The sequence below is a fragment of the Lonchura striata genome, chromosome 8 (assembly GCF_050655825.1).
Source record: "Lonchura striata isolate lonStrDom1 chromosome 8, ASM5065582v1, whole genome shotgun sequence".
NCBI classification, from domain to species: domain Eukaryota; kingdom Metazoa; phylum Chordata; class Aves; order Passeriformes; family Estrildidae; genus Lonchura; species Lonchura striata.
In genome coordinates, this window is record NC_140710.1 from 28,585,332 (window position 1) to 28,597,522 (window position 12,191).

Here is a 12,191-nt window from a genome sequence, read left to right on the forward strand (position 1 = left end):
GCAGCTAAACACAGCCCTGCTGGTCTTCTTTGTTGAAAGGACAACGATGCCACCAGCTGCCAGCCCTGCAAGCACTCTGAGCATCCCTTGGGTCACAGGGCACAGAGAGCTGGCCACAAGCAACAAACACCAAATTCAAGCCAAAGTCTGAAGCACTCAAGAAATGCCTATAGGAAGATGATTCGGAGCAAAGCATTGCTCTTCCTCCCTCCCACACATCCACCACAGACTGACCCCAGTGCCTCCCACCAATTTTCCCAGTGGTAGTTAGTCATCTGCCCTTTGGAAGTCCCTTCTGGGGGTGCAGAACAAATCCCCACACATCCCCCCTTTCTCCATCTGTTAATGGCTTCCCTCCACCCAGGCTGAGCCTCCCCCAGCCTGAGCTAATGGTAGGAAATTAGCATTAAAATGATGGTTTGCTATTAGCGGTGCCTCAGCGCCCCATCACGCTCCAGGAACACCAAATGACAGGCTGTGATTTCCCCACCGCGGTGCAGAGCAGAAGCAACAACGGCAGCCAGAAGTGCTGAAGATACCCAAGGAAAGTTTTAGGCTCATCCCTCCCACCCCAGCAGCCCTTTTCGCTTCGCCATCCCCGCCGTGCTCATCCACCGCACAGGCAATCCTACAAACAGATGGCACCTGGGCAGGAAAGCAGACAAATTGGCTCTCACCTGCAGGAGCACTAAGAGCTTTCAAAGCAGACGAGCACTCACTCGCCAAGAGCCCTGCGGGGTGGAAATGCTGCAGGAATCTGCCATCACTCGTCTTCCTCGTGGCTTAACAGCTCCTGCTCCCTCCTCGCCTGGTTGCAGGTGTGCAGCTGGCTCCTCATGGGAGCTGGTGGCAGGAGGAGGCTGTCTCTGTGTCCTGGATGGAATGGAAGAAGCAATTCAGGCTGAGCATCAACGGAGCGATGCTTTTTTCCATGTCAGCACAACACTTTGGTTTGGTGGGCTTGCAGCCTGGAGCGAGAGGGTTTTCGTGGGTCCCCACTGAACATCCATCTGCTTGTCGAAAAATGAGCTCAGCTCAAGCTGCCTGCTGTCTCTTCCTGCCAAAGTGGGGGTCTGCCCTCCCAGAAACCTCCCCTCCTTGGCCAGGTAACTGTGGCAAGAGCGTGGATGGACAGGCTCATTTCAATTTCTGCCTGCCTGCTCCTCTGAGCCCCCCTGGCTGTAAGCTTCTCTGGACACAGGGGTGAGGGAAGCAGCTCACATACCAGCCAGGGGACACAGTGAGCCTGAAATATGCAGGAGCATTTGGGTGCTTTCAGGGTATCTTATGTGGAGTTGTGCACCACTGCTGAAAAATTCCAAAGCTGCATTTTAAGCCTCTTAAGGGGCTTAGGTCAAACTGGTGACCAGGAACAGGACTCAAAGGAACAGCAAGAAGCTGTATCAGGTTTAGGGTGGGTATTAGGAAAACGTACTTCGCTCAGAGGGTGATTGGGCTCCCCAAGGCAGTGGTCATAGCCACAAGCCTGCCAGAGATCAAGGAGTGTTTGGACAATGCTCTCAGACACATGGTGGGATTGTTGGGGTGTCCTGTGCAGGGACAAGATTAGACTCGATGATCCTTGTGAATTCCCACTCAGGATATTCTATGATTCTACAAAACAATGCCCTTCCTTCTACCTCATCCTTAACTCTCTTTAAAAGTGCTTGGACCAGCAAGTATCCTCAAGCCCCAGCCTGCCAAATGCATTGTCATGGGCCTAAGAGGTGGGATGCAAAAGGCAGAGGGAAAAGAATAGTAGTAAAAAGCAGGATAAAAAACCATGTCCCTTTCCCCAGCATTCCCAACAGCGCTGAGAGGAGCAGCAAGGAGGACTCATCTGATGATGGATGAGAGAGAACTGATCCTTGGTAAGCAGAGCAGGAGCAGAAGGAATCACAGCTCCCAAAGGCGATTCTCACACCTCCTTGGGATAAGAAAAACAACCATGAGAGGCAGCAGAACCCCTTCTCCCTGCATATTTGGAATTCATCTCTGGCCTGTCAGGAGGGCCGCGACCCAAGCACACATTTGTATATTCACTGAGCCGTACACCCAGCTCAGGCAGACTCCTGACAATTGCAGATGGGAAAGCCATTTTTCATAAAGTGAGGGTAAAAAGGGAACAAGAAAAAATAGCAAAACAAAAAAAGGCTCAGGCATCAGATGGAAAAGATACAACAGGATCAGGGCTGAGAGAGAAGCAGTCAGATTAAATTTTTGTATATTTAAGCACACTAAGAGGTCAATCCCCTTCCTCTGTTTTCTACTGTGGCCTGGCAGCAGCAGGTAACTTTACCCTTTTTTCCATAACCAGCTGAAAAATGAAAACTGGACCCAGAACAACACCAAGGCCTTGCTGAACTGGCCCCTGGGGACAGATGCTGGTAGAGGGGCTGCTGCAGCAGGTGGGCACAGGCACCTTCCTGCAAGATCAGCTCCTGCTCAGAGGAGGTGAGAGCAGGTGCAGAGAACATGAACCATTAACATGTAAGTCTGCCCCTCAGACCAGCTTAGCCTGGCCCTAAAGAGGACAGGGGACCCCAGGGCTCTGAAGGGACATCCCTGGCAGACCTCCTGCTGCTACAAGCCTGCCAAGCATGGCAGAGGACCACTCTGTGCAGTGCTGCCATGATGGCAAACATTGCCGCTTCACGGCCCCGATTTGTTTCGGGCAGTGACAAGGGGTTCCCTCTGTCCCAGGTCACCACGCAGCCAAGAGGCATCAGTGACAGGGAGCCACTGACCCAGACTGCAGGAACTGCTGCTCAGCACAGCGTGTGCTGTCCCCTGAGCAGCATGTGGGCCTGCCCTGCTCAGCACAGGAGCCAGCAGGGCCCAACACAAGCCAAGGGGAAGGGGAAAGGGAAGGGAGAATTACCCTCGTGGAGGGAAAGACTTCACCTCTGCCAGTGACATTCTGCTGTTGTCACCGCCAGCCATAGCATCACCCTCCTGATGTGAAATCTGAGTTGACAGTGATACAGCAAAGGAGCTGAGAGGGCAGCAAACCCTGCCCAGCCCTCTTTGTAACCCCAAACCTCCCGTGGCTTCCAGCCTCTGCATGGAGCACATCCAGCACCTCATTACCAGGTTACTAAACAAGTGGATACTCCTTTTCCAGAGCCATGGAATATTATTTTCTTGCAGTTATCCATCCTTCTGGACAGCTCCAAGGAGAATTCCATTTTGGTCTCTGCTGCATCCTCTTCATTTCTGAAATGAGAAACAGATGTAGGAGCCCACAACTCCTTTGCAAAACAACACATGCAGCCACAAGCTGAAGCCACCAAAGCCTGAAGAGCTTCTGGTGAGAAAGTCCAGGTGCTTTCAGACTCACTAGGTGCATCGAGCCCCATTGATCCCTGCTGCCTGTGGCATTTCCAGCAAATATTCGTTCTCTTTGTCCCAGGAAAAAGCAAGCAAAGGGCTGGGCAGCAAGGCTTGGTGAAGGTTACTGCTGAGACCTGGTAGAAATGTCATCCAGCAACACGTTTCAAGAAAGATTCATCCCCAAGCAGCCTGGCTCCATAATAAAAGTGTCAGAGCAGCTGACTTGCTTCCCCCCATTCTCACTGCATACAGATTTATCCTGTCTCAGGTCTCTCTCCCTCCATAAGCCAGCACGTGCCTTTCCTTTCAATAGGCTGGCAGTGAAACTCAGCCAGCTGAGATCGTAGGAGAAAAGGGAAAACAAGAAAGGTGAAGGCATCGCAGGGGGGAAAATTGCTCAGGAGCCATGTTTTCCTCTCAGTTCTGAAATGGAGGAGGGCGACATGAGAGGTAACTTAACAAGAGAATGCTCCAAAATTATACCAGCCATTTGTTCTGAAGTTCCAAACCAATTCCCTAGCTGCCAGCTTGTGTCACCTCCCTCTCAGGGAGCTCAAATCCCATTCCTGATAAAACCCATCCCAAAAGGCATAAATATCTCCAAGCCTTCACCCTCCCAGCCAGGAAGCTCCTTCTCAGAGGCTGTGCATGTGGTGGAAACCCAGGGAGAGTGAAGAGGAGAGATGGGGCTCCCTCTGAGTCTGTGTCTCAGGGAGTACTGAGAACTAGCTTACCTTCACCACAGAGATGTGATGTTAATGCAGCACCACAGGCAGCCCCTGAGAGAGAACATTCTGCAGGGAATTAAAAAAAAAAAAAAAGACAGAGAAAGAGATATTAATGGTACTTTGCAAACAACTAAAAATACCCATAATGGCCAGAGTTTCTTTTGGATTTTTTCTTTTCTTTCCCCGATTTATGCCCAAAGGAATGTGCCACACAAATTAAAATGATTTCCCTCCAACCTGCAAGATAGGAGCAGGCAAGGCATCCTTCAGCTGTGAGTGAAAGAGATGGAGCCTGCCTTTGTCAGGAGCACGCCAGCCCCAGGGAGGTGAGGTGGTGGGGGGCAGCAGACAGAGCTGCAGGGATCCTGCTGGTTAATTCCCATTAACTGGGACAGACAGGTCTGTGCCAGGCACCCAGCTGGGGTCCAGGGGGTGTTTCATCAACATCAACAGTACAAGTGAATCCTGGGCACCTCAACTGCCTTGGGGAGAGGCAGAGTAAGAGCAAAGAGCTGTGGAGCAGCTTTCCATGGAGCAGAGAAAACCTCTCCTACCACCAAGGCAGTCCTGGTAGATTTGCAAGAGGTATTGCAGGAGGCAGAGGCTGGGATACCTCCTGGCCCCATGGACGCTATCACCCAAGGACATTGTTTTTCTGGCCCACACCCACTCAGGTATGTGCCCTAGCACAGGTTTTCTCCTTTCACTCAAGAGAGACAGTTTATTTCTAGCAGTGAGAGCTCACAGGTAGGAGGAAAACCAAGAGCACCCCCACCAGACTATAAAAGCACTGCTTTGCTGTGTCACAGCTGTTCCTCACATCTGGATGCAGACAGCACTCAGAGCCCTGCAGCTGGCCCCAGCTCCTCAGTTAGCATTCCCTGTCCTGTTAACGCCAGGCAGGAGAGAGGTCTGGCAGCCGAGGGGAAGGGCCACTTCATCTCCATCATGCTCTCCTCTGCTAATGAAAATGTTTCTCCAGCATGTCCTCGGGAAGGTTTCCTTCAGCTCCAGCCCTCATGTGATTGAAGGCTAATCTCTGTTACTCTTGGCTGAATGGCAGCCCACGAGGAAGGTGATGTATTGTGTTTTCCTTCAACTCGACATTTAATGGTGCTGGCAGAAGAAGAAAAGGCACCAGATGTTTCTGGACTGAAAGTGAACTCCTCCCAAAACTCTGAGAGGTCAGGGCAGGAACAGAGGTCTCACATGGACTGACACCCCTTAAAGTTCCAGCCTGCTTTGAAAGGCCACTTGGCTTGCCAACATCCTCCCTCCCAGAGGCAGTCCAGCTGAGAGCAGTGGCCACAGGTGGCAACATGTCCTGCTGCCACCTCATGGGACATGGCAGGCCTCCAGTGAACTCCCCATCATCAGTCTGGTCAGCACAGGGGTCTGGGAGAGAGTCCAAGGTCTAGAGTGCAGACTTTTTGGGAGGAAAGCTTGTGACAAAGGCTCAACACTCACAGGTTGCTCTGGCTGACTCTGAACTTAGTCACTGAAGCCTCAAGATGGGAAATTTTTCGACTTGTGATGTTAGCTTCCTTTTAAAATGCTTGGAGGCCTCCTGATAAAAAAAAAAAAAAACAGAGAGAAAAAAAATCAGGCTTACAATCCTCTTGCTGCTCACACTCAAGGAGATACCTGGCTCCATGATACCTGGCTCCAACTTTCTCCTCTGTTCCACAGCTCTGCAAACACATTCCAGGACATCCCCACCACCTGCTGCTCTCCTGCTGTTTCTCCCCTCACTGGAACCACCCAATTATCTGTCATGGCACTCTGCCCTCTCTATCTGCAAAGCTTTGCAGCTTTTCTCCTCCTTTTTTGCTCTGATAAAACCACTATCAGCATTTGTTGAGGACACCCAAACACAACACTGTTTGCTTTCCCTTCTCCCCCTAGCACGGGTTGTGGGGTGTTTACCATGGACCACACAAAATGCATTCCCCAACAGCTAAACCTGAAGGAGGAGAAGAAGGAGAAATTAAGAAAACAGACATGATGAAAAAGAAAAAACTTCCAATTACAGGCAATTATTTCTACTTGATCACCCACTGTGCACTGTGCCCCAGACACAAATCACTCTTGGCAGGGTGGCACAGCTCATACTGCACACACAGTGCTCAGGCGAGCACACAGGCTGTTTGGTGAAGGTGTTCCAACCTATTTGGGCATTTATTGGACTCAACTGGCTCCAGCCTATTTGAGGGTCTCATATACACCAGTCAAATCAGAGGTGATGCTCTCCTCTGCTCCTGCAAGCCATGGCCCAACTCCTGCAGCAGAGGCAAGGCACTTGCTTGGAGCTGAGGCCTGCCATGAGAGAATGCCCAAGGGATGTCCATCCTCATTCCCAGACTCACCTGTCCGGGTTCTCTGACAGTTTTTCCTTCCCAGGAGGCATGACAGCCACAGGGAGCAGTTGCAGGCAGCACAGCCCTGCCAGAGATGCCTTCCCCACCACGGGAGGACACGCTTTGCTCCCAGCCAGCAGGAAGGCAGAGGCACACAGCACGCTGCCACGGTGGAAGAGGCACTCAGCCAGCCACTAATGCTTCCCAGTGTCTTGGAGCAATGGGATGGATTAGCTTTTATGAGCTCTCATGAAGAGCACAGCACTCCTGCCCTTTCCTCCTCTCACAAGGCTCATGAACAGCCTCAGATGCACTGCAAGTGAAGCAGAACCAACTTACCTACGTGCTGGCAGCCCCAAACTCCTCTTGGGTCTTGTATAACTCTTACAGATCTTAAATCTTAGGCAAGCTGGGAGTTAGGATGGGGCAATCCTCCTAAGGGTGCTGCAGGTGCTGCCCAGAAGTACTTTAAAAAAAGATGGATGCTTGGCTTTTACATTTGGATCTCTCAGGTGGCACCATGACCTGAAGGAGGGTATGGTCTCCACGCCAGCCAAACCAAAGCCAAGGCACAGTCCCCAGAGCAGAGGTCCAAGCCCGGGGCTGTTATTTGAGAGGTGGTCCGTGGTTTTCCTGCTGAGTCCTCCTGCCACACGCAGCATCCCTGACCCCCAGCACCCAGCCAGCAGCAGGGCTGAGGGATGCTGCTGCTCCAGAGAAGTCTCTCTAAAGTCGCTCTGGGGCTTGTTAGCAGGGTGATAAAGGGGATGAATGGCCTCAGAGAAACGCTTCGTCTCCTGCTGTGGCATTCATTATCCTTTAGCCAGGCAATTCTTCACACCAGCCAGGAGCTCGGGGCTGGCTCGTTTATTGTGCGCTGGTTCCCGCAAGAGGCCAGGCTCGGCTCGAACGTGCCCGAGAGCGGCAGGAGCGCCCGGGGCGCATCGCCTTCCTCCCACACCCCCGGATTGTTCCCAAACGCCGCCCCCGTCCCCTCATTGCGCATTTTCAGCCTGGTTTCCCAAGGAGCACAAGGCACAGGCAATCCTGCTGTATGGGTCTGTCCTCTGCCCACTCCCCAGCAACTTCTGACACTGCAAACAGATTTCGAGCCGATGTGACAGAGCAACAGAGGTCTTGGAGACAGTCAGAGTCTATAAATTTCATGAGAACAGACTACCAAACAAGGAGAGACATTATTAGCACCATCCAAACCGTAGTGTATCATCCCTTATTAGACATCAGACAATCTGTGTGGGAGAGATGCCATAAATATCCCAGGAAAGGGAGATGCTCCATTCAGCACAAATGACTTACCGGGCACCAGAGACTCCAAACCCAAACTGTACATCCAGAGAAGATGAGATTTCATGGATCCCACTGCACATAGTACCAACAGGAGAAGGTTTCAGGCCTGTTCAGCTGATAGGAGAGCCAGTCAGTAAGATGGCATGTTAGCCTTTGGAAAGCCCATGGAAGTGGAATGTGTGCCCTTCCCTAGTCCTTCTTTGAGAGACCAAGCTGAAGTCCTTCTACATTTCCAGCCTTAATTATCATCCCAGACTTATGGATGAGTTCAGCTGCTGCCTAAAATGGAAGTGACATGCCCAGCTCCAAAGGGAGAACCGATGGGCCGAGCAGCTCCCTCACCCCCACAACTCTCCCACTCCCTCTCCACTGCACGGACAGAGATTGCACCTTCCAGAAAGAGGTTTCATCCACAGACTGCTGCCAGGAAATGCTAGGAAGGCAGTGCCTGGTGAGCTCTCAGCAGGATCACTTACACATCGAGCTGCTCATTAGCTATTGACTGATGGGTGGCACACGAGAAGGAGCCTATTCCTCCACACAGAGGTCCTTGCTGCCCACCAGCCCCAGTACAGACCTGCTGGCGCCAGCATGGGGCTGGCGGGCAGCAGCATGGGTGTCCTTCCCCCAGGAGGAAAGAATGAGCCTCAGAAACTCCTCTTCTTCCTTCTGAAGGGGATACAGCAGCCTCCTGCTTCTCCCTTAGAGTCAATTAATGTTCTCACATCCCAGTGTGATACAACCTTGCTAGGGCTGAGCCCAGCATTTCAGTGCTGCCTGACCCCTCTGTCAGAAAGCCCAGCCCCACATGCAGTTTGGGGATACAGCAGGGTGGTCCCTGTGCTCGTTTAGGATCTGCACTGGTAACCCAGTCCTTACCTGTTCCAAGTGTCATTTCCAGCTTCAGGCATTCCAGAGCCCTGGCAGAAACCGAGAAGTGAGAAATAACATTTTTCCCTCCAGCTCATCTGTGACACTGTCCCAGCTGGCCAGACACATTTTGGGACTTCTCTGATTCACCTGGTAAAGGTCAAATCCCAGGAGGCACCTTCAGCCTGGTGGATCACGTATCACTTGTACCTGTAGGGCTTCAGCTCCACAGAAAGACAATTTAAACATGTGCTACAGCACATCGTTTAATCAAAAAAAAAAAAAAAAAAAAAAGATTTACACTCCAGGGGTGGTGACTCCTTGTTCTGCCCAACAAAAGGAGGAATGGGGACTGAATTCAAGCTTATGTTCATTAAAATAGAAAGGGGAAAAAAAAAAAAAGAAATCCAGAAATCCAGTCACTCTATCCTAATTGTTCTGATCCAACCTTTCACAGTGTTGCACTGAGCTGAAGGGCCGCACCTGAAAGTGTGCCAAGAGCGGCATGAAATGTTAATGTTGCAATTAAAACAATATGAATATTGCAGCACTGCTCTGCTGCTTCCCATCCACTGAACAATTCTCATTCAACAGAAGTCAAGTTACATTTCAGGAAATAATGAGGTCTGCTAATTAAGTCTGGCCTAGGAAGACAGCAGTCTTAAAAAGAGAAAAAAATATTCAGATCTCCCCAAAATGTGTACATTTGCTGCTTATTACCTGCAAAGGGGAGTCATTAACGCTGCTCAGTTCCAGGATCACAGGTCAGCACCACTGCTTATTGCACACATCTAGAGGAAATTCTCTTTGTAATGATAAAATGCATAAGTCATGGCCTGCCTTGTCCCCAGGGTGGAGCAGGGAATGCAAGGCTGGCACATCCCAGGCTCTGAATGCAGAGAGCAGGTCCCTGGCAGTGAATGCCAATCCCAGGCTGGGCCAGCGGGAGCCAGACCAGGCTCTGAGGGGCTGAAGGCAGCAAATCACATTCAGCTGACACAAGACAGATCCCAGGTTATACACAGGGAAGGGAATTTTCCTCCACAGCCATCCACACAACTGAGTGACAGTGACACCGGCTCGAGCTGGTGGAAGCCACAGGGAAAGTGACCACTGGGACAGTCTTGGAAGGACAAAGACTTGTCAGGATCATCTTGTGTTTTAACTCTAAAGAGAGGCAACAGAGCCCCCTTCCTGCCCTGCTCCATGCATCCATCAGAAACAGGCAAGTGTTGCAATAACATGAGGATACAGAACAGCCTAGAGACAGGAAACATTGGGTTCCAGGGATCCCAAAAGAAATTGGTATCAATACACTGCTCCTATGGCTCCCCCACCCTCTTGTTTTCCATAATATTCCCAAAATTCTTTATCTGTTACAGGTGTTGGGGCTGCCATCACATCTCCCATGTTCCTCCCAGCCAGAAAACTGCAAGGAGAGGGCAGGGGGGTCCATCAGCATGAGTATTTCATGGGAAGAGCAGGAGACTGGGAACAGCTCCACCACGTCACCCTGCTGATTTGATGACATATATTTTTAATGACGTTGTGTTTTCTCTTTCTCAGAGTTTCAGGAACACAAAAGAACCACTCATCCTGCAGGCCTGAACTCTGCCATCAGTCCCAGCCTGACAGACCCACCTGGAGCTGTGTAGGGAACACAGAGGAGCTTGCTGTGCAAACAGGAGGCTACAGCAGTCCAAACCTGTCCAGCCCCTCCCCTAACCTACTTCCCCAAACTCCAAAGGAAAACTCATCCAATGGCAGGGTGAGGGAGGCCAGTGGAGTCCTGGTTCATTCCTTGGCCTCTGCTGATGCTCCAAACTTCAGCCTGTCTTTAATACAGACAATCTTCCTGGTGAGATCCAGACAGAGATTGAGCCATGCTAACCAAACTTGGCAACACAATGATCCGAATCAAGGGGAGCTCAAAGCATCAGGAAGGAAACACTTTATTTGAAAGAGGAGAACAATCCAGATTAAAAGATCAGAAAGGACTTTCCAGGTCCTGGACTGTCCTAAGGGACTCGGGTACCATTTCTACATCCAGCTGTAAGAAATAAACCTATTTGGTCACCAAGGGGGATTTCTCCACCTTGTTGCCACCAGCAGCAGCTCACTGTTTTGAGGATGAGTAGGTGGTCTGCTCCTATCAGACCACTTCTGACTCTATTTCCAGACGAGCCAGCACTTGCTGCTACCAAGTGTCTGTTCTGCAATAAAGAGCAATAAACATGCCAGAGTAATTAATGTCTTAACAACTTATTACAATCCTCAGATAATTAATCACAAAAGCTAAACATGCTGTCTCACCCTCCTAATGTGTTAATGCTCTAATTATTATGCCTCAATTAAGGGAAAGTCAGCGCTCCTTGCTTAGAAGTGCATGTTTAATAAGGGTGCCTGAACGCAGGCGAGTCGGAGTGGGAAGTGAGGGGGTGACAGGGGTGAAGGAAGAGGACATCATTTTTAATGAGGTTTCATGGGTGGCTTGAGGCAAAGTATTGACAGCTCCTCTCTGGGATCTCACACACGACTGCATGTGTAACTGGGGGCCATCTGTGGTGGCTCCATGCTCCGCTTCCCACTGGACTATTTATAGGAAAAGCAGCATGTGAGGCACAGAGAGCTGGAGATGAGCAGTCACACCATGGATCTGGCCAGCACTAGGCAGCAGAAGTGGCAGGTCTCACAGCAGTCATTAAAGGAGTGGTGGTCTCCTCCATCCAACCCACTCCTTGCTCTATTTCCAGACAGACAGACACTTTCCAGCACTCCTGACCCCTGCAAAGGCCTCCCCACTGCCCAAGCCTCTCCACCCAGTCCTGTTTCCATGGTACTCCTTGCCTCCAATCAAGCTAACTCTGGGACATCCATGGAGATGTTAAGAACAACCCTTGGTATGTGATATGTCAGCTCATCTTATTTCAGCCACTACCTGGAGGTTTTCCACAAGTCCCTGTTGTCTGAGGGAACAGAAAGCTGTGTCTCGAAGAGCACATTGTTTAAAAATGCTTGGCTTATAGATGGGGAAACTGGAAGCCAAAAAAGTATTCTGCAGAGGATTTGTGGTGCTTACCAGCCATGAATCTCCCTTCCTGGTGCCTCGCTGTCCACCTCAGTGGATGCTGAGAAACTTCAGAAAGAGGTTCTTGGTGAAGAGGAGCTTGAGCAGATCCTGAAGATGAATTAGGACCTGGACCTCTCACCATGAGACAGCAGGAGATGCCTGCTGCCCTCAAGACACAGCAGTGCATCCATATGGTACTTGTGTTTGGGAAGGACCTGTGTGACAAAGTATAGCCAAGGCAAAAAATGGCATCACATCCATCCCACCCTGCAGAAGCAGTGACCCTAATCATGGAACTGGCACTGGAATCATGGAACTCTGCAATGCAGCAGACATGGGAAGCAGGAACTGGGATAGCCAAGCCCCAGATCTTGGTATCATACAAAAAGCTGCAACAGAAGAATGGCTGGAGCCCAAGTCTCTCAGACAAAGCCTATAAAAATTGCTTTTTCCAATAAAAAAGAACTCCCCCGCTGAAGTGGATCTTCACATACAAGAAAACTCTCCCTGAACCAGCCTGGTTTC

General features: G+C 50.6%; 1 pseudogene across 1 annotated transcript in view; it reads right to left on the reverse strand.

The window, feature by feature from the left end:
- The window catches only part of LOC146766799 (uncharacterized), a 115,636-nt pseudogene that overhangs the window by 25,868 nt on the left and 77,577 nt on the right, over positions 1-12,191 (reverse strand). Inside the window, exons 5-9 of the transcript XR_014956845.1 lie at positions 11,806-11,881; positions 10,717-10,809; positions 5,529-9,681; positions 4,068-4,127; positions 678-3,216 (exon numbers count right to left, since the gene is read on the reverse strand). The product of XR_014956845.1 is annotated as an uncharacterized LOC146766799 (transcript). The remainder of the gene's footprint in view (positions 1-677; positions 3,217-4,067; positions 4,128-5,528; positions 9,682-10,716; positions 10,810-11,805; positions 11,882-12,191) is intronic.